A 7,756-nucleotide genomic window follows, 5' to 3' on the forward strand; every position below is an offset into this window, starting at 1 on the left:
AAGGCATTTTGTGATCTAATTTGGTTACACTTGCCTGAAACATAACACAAATCCCAGCACAACACAGGCTCCTACTTAATTAGATTCCCTAAGAAAAGTCAGTCCGAGCCATATGGTATTTTCCTCAGCAGTTACGATAAACTGACCTTGATACTAGAAAATGCACACTGCTTCTGTCTGAGGCATAAATTACAAGCGCAGAGTGGCGGGATGCTCCCGAGGAACGGGGGCAGCGACTGTGCCACGCTGAAATCCTCCCCGGGCTCGCGGGGAAGTTGATCAAGAGTAAAACACTCCAATGATAACGATGATGATGATGCACTGCAGTGACAGCGCTCGAACAGCCACGCGGTCAGCAGAACGCCGCGAACATCTGTCCGGTAATTAAAAGCATGGCTAATGCCGCGCTGCCGCGGAGGAGCGGCCCGCCTCGCCCCCGAACGCCGCGGAGGGTGGCGGCCCCCGGGCCACCAGCGGGACCCGGCCCCGTCTGACCCCTCACCAGCGGGACGAGGGGACCCGCCGCGGGCTCTGCAGCGCCGGCCGCCCCCCGACGGGGCTCTGCGGCCCCGCGGCTACGGCCCTGCCGCAGGCCAACCCACGGCGCCGCGGGGTCGCAGAGGGTGAACCCGAACCAGAACCCCAGCCCCAGCCCCGGCCCCAACCCGCGGCAGCCGCGCCCCCGGCCGTACTCACCCTCGGCCAAGTGCGAGGGCTGCACCGCAATGGCAGGCGGACAGCGAGTGCCCCGCGCTCGGGGCACGGGCAGAGCCACCAGCGGCGGCTGCGCCCTGTCGCTCATGCACGGCGGGGTCTGCGGCCGCCCCGCGCCCGCCCCCGGCCGCCACCTGCGCGGAGCCGCCGGGCACAGGTGCCCGCTCCCGCCCGCACCGCCCGGCGCAAGGCGAGAGCCCGCAGCCGCCGTCTCCTCCTCCTCCTTCTTCTCCTCCTCCTGCCGCCGCCGCCGCCGCCTCCAGCCCTCCCCGCTCCGCCGGACGCGCCACCGAGTGCTGCTGCGGTGCCGGCGGCAGCAGCTCCCGCCGCGCACCGGCACCTGCCCGGGCGTTGCCGCCAATCGGCGGGAAGGGGATGGGCGGAGGGCGGGAGGCGGTGCGCCCGGCAAGGGGGGGGAGTTGCGCGCACCTCCTCGTTCCCTGCGCCTGAGCGCACATCTCTAAAGCTGCGCCCCCGACCTGCAGCACCGCGCTCCCACCGCCCCCCGGGGTGTGCCCCGGGGCTGCCCGCCGCTGTCACACCCCTGGTCGGGGGGCACACCAAAGCCCCAGCTGGCCGAGCGAAGCAGGGAGAGGCACAGGTGCTGCCAGGCGGTGCCTGTCTGGGCCCGGCCGTGGTGCGGGCCGTGCGTGGTGGAGTCTAGCAAAGAGAGAGAGAGGCCGGTTGTTAGGAACGGGCGAGAATTCCATGTATATGGATGCGGCGCACCGGGCAGTCATAATGCGGCCTGGTCAGTCGTTCAGCTCATCAGTGAGTCACCGCTGTAACGTGGCCGTGCCTTTTAATGTCCTGAATCACTGCAGATTGTACTGTATCAGGCTAATTACTTTCCCCCTGGTGTTATTTTCCATCCCCGGTTTGGTTTTTTTTCTTCATGCTTGCTTAACTTCATTTTAAAATAGCTCCAGCTGTTCGCTGCAAGGTACAGGTTTATTTGATCTCAGCTGAAGTGCTCTGTCAAGACAGATGCATTCAATAAATCTTGGCAGGTTTTCAAGGAAAATATTTTCTAGGAGAGTATTTTTGTTTACATTAATTTCACAGTATTACAAATAGACTCCTTTAGCAAACGTTTACTTTTATGCTAACCTACACTTGTCTGTGTAGTAAAATGAGTGTCACACTGTGAGGCAGAGATCACATTCATTTCAAATGTGTATGCAAAAAAAACCCAAACAAAAACAACTTTAGGAAGTACTCCGCATCAGGCATTATTTTGTATTTCCAAACACACCTATAGGTAAGTACACGTCTGAGTGTTTTCCAAACGGATGAAACTTACTACTTCTTTAAATAAAACCAAGAAAAAGAACCAGTCATTTTCAGCAGTAACATTTTTCAAGAGCAGCATGACATGGCAACAAATCGAGGACTGACTTAAACAAAAGGTCACCCATTGCCTGTATTAGAAGAGTAATCAATAACACACACTGAGCATTTTTAATAATTGAAAAAATATTTGTATAGAAATCCCTCTCCAATCTTACAGTTCCAGCTGAAACACTGAAAGAATAATGTTTAAAAGTCAGCCATCAATACCAATTAACTATAGTGCCGAGGACTATACAACCATGAGATCAAACAGGTGAAGTTGTCTGGCCCCTCACTTTCAAGCTACTAAGCTAATATTGAGTTCGAAAGTAATGTTTCGCCTTTGCCTCAACAGTGTGCAATTAGATACATAGAGAGTTTACTCCTTTCTCTGTAATATTTTTACATTATTATCCACTGGAGGTAAAGCATCGAACTAGAGGCTCTTCCGTCCCACACCAGTACAGTAATCAATATGTTTTTACATGTTTACATGCTTTTACTGCATATAATCCAGGAGGAAGGTGTTAATTTGGGGCACAGCTAAACCAGCCAATAACTTACAGATTGCAACTGAGAGAGAGAAAAGAGAACAAAGCATAAGTGCAGCAATATTGTAATGGCCTTATGGATAGTGTGCTAGACTTCTCTGCTTGAGTGCATCCTCCCTAGTTGTTGGATGCCTTATTTGTCTTCATATACAGGTTTGGGTGTCTCACTTGGAAATAAATAAACTTCTCTTTGCATCCATAGCAAGTATTTTTTGATGGATGCCGTTTGCACATTAGCAGTAAAAAAAAAAAAAAAAAAAAAAAAAAGGCAAAAAAACCCCCTAACTAATATCTCTTTTTCAGGGATAGATGGGAAAACTGAGATATGCCAGGCTTTCTCTGGAATCACATGAGACACAGCCACTGAATAATTAAAATAAGTATCTAAATGAGCATGCAGAATAAACAGAAGTCTAAGGAAGGGAAACTATTCAGCTGAAGACAAGTCCCAAGTGGTAGCATGGAAGTTTTTACCCCATGAGCAATACATGCCCAAGCACCTTCCCAGTGCCTACGATTGCAGAGAGGAGCAGGGCACTGAGAGGTGCAAGGGATAGTGGCAAGACTGAGTAGCCATGAGGGAAAGGGGAATGCCCTGTATATTTGTGTCCTATCCTGTAGCTCTGAAATTCTCAGTTCCCATTAAGTTCACAACAGTTAGGTTAAACTGCAGGCCATGCAATCTTTCAATGATAATAACCTCAGTATGGAGAGAAGCAAAAAAGAAGTCAGACCCATGGTATGCATCTATAGTAACAGCAACCATGTTGCCATACGGTGCTAAATAAGCAGTAGCATGGAAAAAAAATCTTGTAAAAAAAATAGATGGCAGATCTAGTAATAGTGGGGTGCGGGACAAGAAAATATGTGTTTTCTTGCTGGTGAGTGTGTCTTGTCACAATATAGCCTTTTTCCATAAAGAAAAAAGTCAGCCAAAGGTAGACTGAAATAAGGAGACTCAGCACTGAATCCACTGATGCCATAAGCTATATGAGGCTATGGGGCTGCAATGGCCAACAGGTGACTCTTCAGCCTGTCCCCAAACTTTCTGTGTAACGAGCTGGCTGCATTTGTATAAGGAGCTTTGGGCAGGCTGACCCCAAGACCTGTGGTGCCTGCCTTAGTCTGACAGTGAGAGATCTGGGTGGGAGGTCCCTCTCTACAAAAAGTTTCCCTTTGCCCTCAGCATCCATGGAATGAGGCCCCTAGCCACAGGGAAGATTTCTGGAGCATGGTTCATATGGTCAGGAGTTATGGCCACCTTTTGTACAGCATATGACTGTTGTAAAACCTTCAAGTAAATTGTTTTTTGGGAAAATAAAATTTGTGCTGGTTTGGATTCCTTCAGAGTATCTACAGGGGGATGCAGAAATATGATGTTAGCCAATGCATGCAGTCATGCTGGCTTATTCATTAACAATCACAGACCACTCTGGGAGAACTTTGGGAAGTTTGCTTTCCGAATGTCCCAACCTTTTCAATAATGGTAGGTAAGGAAATTGGCCATCCAAATGTAGACAGTACCTACTGGAAAGCCAGAAGCTGCTTTGTTAGCCATGGGGACCAATTATGAATTTATTCCAGTCTATTGGTATTTCAAAACAGGAAATGAAGACAGTTACAAATAATTAGAAGTCTCTTGCTTTCAGCTGATCTCTTAAGACTTCAGAGTATTTTTACAAATTGTAGTTAACAATAATTTGATGGCAATAACTTGGAAGTCATTGTAACTTTTTACCTTAGGGTCTCAAAGAACTTCATAAATAAAAATCATTTTATAAAGTGTGTATGCAAAATATGGAATATTATTATAAATCAGTTAAACAAGTTAAGTATTTCATAGTCCATAAGTAAATGAGAAAGAAGTGAAAGAACTGAGAAGAATGGACAAATTTTTAATAGTAATTAATATGTAGGGCATACAATTTGATACAGCACCTTGCCATGACTTTTCTTTGGAGATTTCAACAGGCAGATTCCCTGCCATGCAAGCCTCGCAACTCATGTAGGAGCTCTGACAAATGCTAAGTGTGAAAAGAGAAAAAGGAAAGCTGAAAGAAGACAGAATTAGGGTTATAAACTTACACTAGCAAAGGAGACAGCTCGTGTCTCCTTAAATAGCAAAAATAGTTTTGCTATTTAACTGGCAGCAGCAGAACTTAAGCAAGATAACACCTTGAAAAGAAACAAACTTACCAAAGTCTCACAACTGGGTTGGAAACACTAGCAGACAAACTGTAAATGACAGTAAAAATTATTTGTTATGATCAGTGGGGGGAAAACAAGCGGGAGATTTTTTTTCTTTTTATGGTGATGATGGTCTTGTGGTCAACTAAAAAGTAACAACAGGAATATGAGTTAATATGAGAGATGGTAGAGAAAAAAATAATTATGGTCAATGGTAAGAGCTACCCGTCATTACTGGAAAGAATAATCAAAATGGGAATAAATTGCAGAAGAGAACATGCTGCTGGACTGTACCACTGCTAATACAGATTTCCCTATTAATTCAGGGTGCATAAATGCAAGCTTGAAGGTGTCTGCAGAAGAAGCTGCATGCAAAGAAATGAAGGCTCTTCACTTATGTCTGCCACCAAATGCATATTGGTGAGGACAAGATTTAACTGCAAGTAAATGGCCACTCATTTCTGCAACTAAAAAGAAAATTCTTAAAAAGGTGTGATGAATTCTTCAATTTCCTTTCACTTCATTTTGTGACAGTGGCTGAAACACATGCAGCAAGTGTCCTTCATCCTCGGGGTTTTTTTAGATTGTTTGTTTCATTTTCTATATCAATTATTTTCCCCACTTTTCATGTAATAACTCCCTCTTGCTCATCAGTCTGAGGACAAGCAGTTGCAGGAGGGATATAGTCTACTGAAGGTTTTCTTTAGAGCTGCATCCTGTGCAAAGTGGTGCTGAGGATGTGGTAGCACCTTTAGCGTGGTTCAGCTCTGCTCTCTTCTTTACAAATTAAAAAAAAATGTGAAAAAGCTGTGTGATGCCCAGGGGAGGAATAAGAAAAACCATGAAAGTCTCCAGCTAAACAGGAAAATGCTCGTATTAAATCAGTTTTGACTTCACAGATTCAAGCACTGAACAAACAGGAGTGAGTGTTGGTTTACCGCTTGATCTTTTGTGTTCAGTGGTATTTTTTTTCAGCCTCATTTGGTTTCTTTGTACCAGAATCAACAGATGGCTGTGAAATTTTGGGTTTAAAACAAACCCATATAAAACTATTATGCCTGCAGCTCTCTGTTGTGTTTGTTTGTTCAATTCTTTAGCACCATCAGAAATTTTTCATTTACTTTTAAACATAACTTTTACTTAATGCCTCTGATACCTAGAGCCAGACTACAAGACTACAGTAGGTTGTTTTTCATAGAAAGACCTATTAAATACTTTTCTTCTTCAAATATATTGTGCTTTTTCATTATTTGAAATTATAAAAATTTAAATTTTAGAAGCTGTCATCAACCCAACTGCCTCGGGCTAAAGGTGGCAAATGTAGGTGATAGTGTTAAAAGCTTTTCTGCCCCTTATTGTAACTCTATACAGACAAATTATCTTCAGATGCATAAGTATACTTTATGTAACTCTATGCTTATATTTTACAAGAAAAAGCACAGCAATAATTAACAAATCGTCATGAACAGAGTCTTAAAAATCCTAGGCAGTACAAAACCAGTGAATTCCTTTAAGCAAGATTAGTCAAAATTAAAATACTTTATATTAACTTCTTATATTTTAGTACATCCTGAATAAAGTAGTTTTCAGAAATTCTTTTTTTGAAAGAAACCCTAATCCTGACAGTAATTTCTGCATGGAAACGAGGTCAACAAAACCAGCTCAGCATAATTTTCCAACCAATTAATTGGGGATATAGCATTTAACCACTTCTGAGTCAAAGAGAAAAATTCAACTTTTCCCTTCCAGTTACACCATTGGATAGAAGAGGTACAATTTCATCCATATTTACAAAACTTTTAGCCAGTCATCTTACATCTAAGTCCCTTCTTCTGTGATATTCATCTGTTGAGAATCAGTAGCATGCAGCTGAGGAAAAAATAGATGTTGTGAGCAGCAAAAATATCTGTTAACAGTGAGGCAAGTTCTTTGCAAATGACACAAGCTGGTTCATGAATATTTCTGAGCCAGGGAAGCAGACTATATTAATTAGATACACTGACTGGTAAGATTTACCCAGACATAGTAGTAACAGATATTCTGAGGAACTTTCCTCCACAATGCATCTAGCAGAGATGGACATTAAAATAAAAATTATCAAGCAAGAGCTATTTCCGCGATGACTCCTTCAGAAAGGTAGTTTCTCTGTTCCCAAACCCAAAGCTTAGAGACAAATTCATAGCAGCAATAGTCATGGCAATTGAAAGGAAGCCGCCTGCCAGCACCCCTTTCCAGAAAAGAACTGAGTCTAAGTATTGTGAAAGTAGATGTGTTGGATGCTGGCACGTCTAATCATGTTATTGTTTGACATATTCTTGCACAACCTATCACATGCCTTGATTATGCTCAGTACCCTTTGAGCTTGTTCTGTACAAGCTCATAGAAAATACACTGTGCTTGTTTCAAAGAGCTTACCCCATGAATGCTTTAATTCCTCTCCCTGGATTTTCTATAATCAGTTTGTTCCTTGGTGTTTTCTCACACACAAGCAAAATTCTTCTTATTTAATTTACCCCCAAAAGAGCATGGGATGTACTGGAGAAGGATTATATCTGTCACAAGCTGGAGAAATGACTGTGTGGTTTTATGCAAATCAAATCCTCTAGGGATTGTCCCAAATCCACACAAGTTTAGTTTTGTTTTGTTTTTTTTTTATATCTGCCTTGGGACCTGACAGCAGGCATTTTACTTTTAAATCTTGTTTTAGAAGTATTGTGTCTGACAGGACCGTGTCACTTATTTAACCTTGGCTTGTCCTCGTGGAGGGCTGTGGGCACCACATAGATGTACTCTTCTGCAAGACCAGCATCAGCCCTGCAAGACTTATTCCTTACCTCCTTCCACCCTGCACAAATTAACAACAACTAGACTTCAGGGGTTACTCATTTTTGTAATTCCTATGGGAACCATCTTTCCAGTTTGCAGACTGGCAAACCACCAGCCCTCCAGTAGACCCAGGACCAGATGACATA

The 7,756-nt window shown here is 43.9% G+C and overlaps 1 protein-coding gene across 5 annotated transcripts in view; it reads right to left on the reverse strand.

The window, feature by feature from the left end:
* Window positions 1-1,040, reverse strand: part of MYRIP (myosin VIIA and Rab interacting protein) — a 215,521-nt gene extending 214,481 nt beyond the window's left edge. Inside the window, exon 1 of one of the 5 annotated variants that reach the window (XM_064671059.1) lies at window positions 697-1,040. The gene's annotated coding sequence lies outside the window, so the exon portion shown is untranslated. The remainder of the gene's footprint in view (window positions 1-696) is intronic. The other 4 variants (XM_064671032.1, XM_064671040.1, XM_064671051.1 and 1 more) reach the window with 4 other exon arrangements.
* Between the last annotated feature and the right edge of the window lie 6,716 nt (window positions 1,041-7,756).

The sequence above is a fragment of the Pseudopipra pipra genome, chromosome 1 (genome assembly GCF_036250125.1).
Source record: "Pseudopipra pipra isolate bDixPip1 chromosome 1, bDixPip1.hap1, whole genome shotgun sequence".
Lineage (NCBI taxonomy): Eukaryota > Metazoa > Chordata > Aves > Passeriformes > Pipridae > Pseudopipra > Pseudopipra pipra.